This window comes from Echinops telfairi, unplaced genomic scaffold (assembly GCF_000313985.2).
Source record: "Echinops telfairi isolate 266 unplaced genomic scaffold, ASM31398v2 ScPeMD7_7423;HRSCAF=8461, whole genome shotgun sequence".
NCBI classification, from domain to species: domain Eukaryota; kingdom Metazoa; phylum Chordata; class Mammalia; order Afrosoricida; family Tenrecidae; genus Echinops; species Echinops telfairi.
The window spans coordinates 4,066,277-4,069,273 of record NW_022111323.1 but is presented as its reverse complement, the minus strand read 5'-3'; the positions used below and the strand labels follow the sequence as shown (position 1 = coordinate 4,069,273).

Genomic DNA, 2,997 nt, shown 5'->3' with positions numbered 1-2,997 from the left:
GGTGGGGGAGTGAAGTCTATTGCTGCAACCTCCCTAGGTGGTCTAGGAGGGGGTATGAAGCAATAGCCTACTCAGAAGGCCAGGTTGCTTATCTGAGAGGCTTGGGGTAATGTCATGGGAATTGGTCTGTCTCACACACAATTACTCTGCCTATGCTTTGTAAAACTATGATTGCAGTTTCTATTAGTATTTTTATGCTAATAAATTGCTAATGGTCTAGGTGTATGTTGTCTGCCAACCGATGGAGAGAGGAAAAATATAAAGAAAATAGCTGACAATTGGCCATGATTTTTGGATGTGTTAAGATGGGCCATGAAGAGCCTTCAAGGACAGGGTATTAATTTTGCAGAGTGGAACAACTGGCAGATTGCCTGCTCAGTCTGTCCAGTGCCTCAGCTGAAAGCGGCCCTGAACTCAGGAGCTTATTTTGGTCCTTGTCTCTCAAATTCCCTGTTTGTTTTGTAACACAGGTGATGCAGGTCCTGCTTCTATTGTTATGCTAATGTATTGCTAATGAGCCAGGTATGTGTTTTCTGGGTAGGGGGTAGGAAATCCGGAAATGACCTCACATTTCTTTTGCTTTAAAATGGGGCTGTGCAGAGCTTTATTTTTGCTATGGGGTTGGAGCTCCCTGTGTGGCGAATCAACTATTTACACCCAACCCGGTGTGCTCTGTAGAGTTATCCCTAAGTGGATTCCTAGGCTGTGCTACCCTGATATCCGGACATACTGCTGCAAGTGGGAAATAGGGCTCCTGTGTCTTGGGGTGACAACCAAGACTATTGCACTATCTTCTTCAAGCTGTTCCTGGACTGTCCGGAGAGTTGGGGATCAATGACAAAGGGAATGACTTCTGGACCAGGAAAAGTCAATTGGGAGAGTTGGGGAGTTGAGCTCCTCTCGGTTGTCCAATAGATCAATGACAAAAGGAAATCTATCAGCAGGCATTGCTGAGTTTTGATTTTAATAAATTTATTTCTACTAATTTTTATGTAGCAAATTATGTTGTGTTAGTGTAGGATATCCTTTTCCATGGCCCCTGTATGCCAGTCTCTGTGGCGTTCCTCCCACAGGTGTTACTCCTCAGTCCCCATCTTCTCATGTGTTTCTTTAATGAGTTTCTTTTGTGATTATATGTCTTTCTTATAGAGTGTTGTACTGAAGTCTTTCAATATTGTCTATGTGCTGATTTCTATCTTCAACTCAGTGGGGATTTGGTTGATGTATTTTGAGGTTCATATATGTTAATTATGGTTATTACATTTTACTTTCATATTATTCCTTTAATCACTATGTATTGTCCATTTTGTCTCACATTATGCCATTTACCCTGAAATCTAGTAGAGATTAATATTACTAACAATGATTTTTTTAATTCAAAACTAGATTATGTGTTACAAAATAATTTAAGTCACTTTCACTTTTACTCCTTTTTTAACCACTCAGTCTAGTCTCTAGTGCTTACATCTGGTGTGTTAGGAATTTGGGGGATTTTCTTTCTCTCTTTTTTCCTCTTTAGTTTGTGGAATATAACACATACTAGGAAAACCATACTATATGTAGTTACATAGCCCATCTAATCAAAACAGTCAGTTTCCCATACCACCTGGGGGTGGGGTGGGTTCTTTTCTTTTTGCACACACACCCCTCCTCCCCTTCATGTTCTTTCCCTCTCACCCATCCTGGTCTCATCATACTTTTTAGTCTTGTCCTTGGCTGTGGAAACAATTTTTAATTTTCTTATTCCCTTTATAATAATGATGTCATAAAATATTTAATTTTTATAAGATTGACTAACTTTGCAGAGCATAATTTCTTCCAATTTGCCCATGTCATGAAATAATATCCAATTATGAGCATGTACCAAAGTTTTGTTATTCATTTCTCTACCGATGGTTTTTGACAGTTTCCAATATTTTGATATAGAAATTGCTGTAATAGACATGGGTATGGATATATATGTTCATGTATTGTTCTTTATTTCTCTGGGGCATATACCAAGTAGAGATTGCAGGATCATAATATATTTGTATTTGCCTTTGTTTACAGAAGTGATATAGAGTTTTCTATTGTAGTTGTACAACCAATTGCAATCCCATCAGCAATGTATAACTGTTCCAAGCTCTCCACATTCTCTCCAGAATTTATGGTCTGTTTTTGTTTGTTTGTTTTTAATTTTGCTAAGAGTGTCGATATGCAGTGATATCTCATTATTGTTTTGATTTATAGTTCGCTTATAGCTACTGAACACAAACATTTGTATATATGGTTATTTGCCACGTGGGTGTCCTCTTCAGTAAACTGTCTATTCATGTTTTCTGCCCATTTTAACTGTTTTTTTTATTTCTATTTTCCTTATTAAAGGGTTGTAGTTTACTATCATTGGAAAGTAGTTTTCCTCAGTCTATGGGTTCTCTTTTCACTCTTTTGATGTACATAAAATGTTTTATATTTAGGAGGGCTCGGTGCTCTTAGGATGTCTTTTATAGTATAGGCATTCTTCCCTATGTTTCATACTATATTGGGGACTTCTGGGAAGATGGTGATGGAGTGACACATACCAGAGGGACTCCGCAGAATCCAGCCCAGGAGAGTTGCTTAGAGGGAACTTTAACACAACTGGAACACAGTAAGATCATCATAAATATAAGTAGGCACAGACCCACGGGGTTTTGAGGAGCTTGGGGCTTTTGGCTTACCTCAGTGGAAGCCGGCTGGGCTTGACCTTGGCCCTGTCATTGTCTCTGCCAGAGCTGGGACCATTTGGAGTCCGTAAGGGGATTTGGTTTCAACACAGCCACAGTTTACCCCTGCCAGCCTCAGGGCAGGAACAGGACCCTTGAAGCTCCATGGGCAGGGTTAGAGGTTCAGCTACACTGTAGCTTTTGTTTATATCTCTGCTCTCTATTCTCCCACAGTCTGGGAGGCCTGCGCAGGGGCTTTTTCTCAGCACAGCCAAAGCTTGCCACCGCCGCCTCAGGGTGTGGACTAAACCCT

The 2,997-nt window shown here is 40.2% G+C and overlaps 1 pseudogene; it reads right to left on the bottom strand.

Annotated features, from left to right (window-relative positions):
• The window catches only part of LOC115872309, a 7,165-nt pseudogene extending 4,526 nt beyond the window's left edge, over positions 1 to 2,639 (bottom strand).
• Between the last annotated feature and the right edge of the window lie 358 nt (positions 2,640 to 2,997).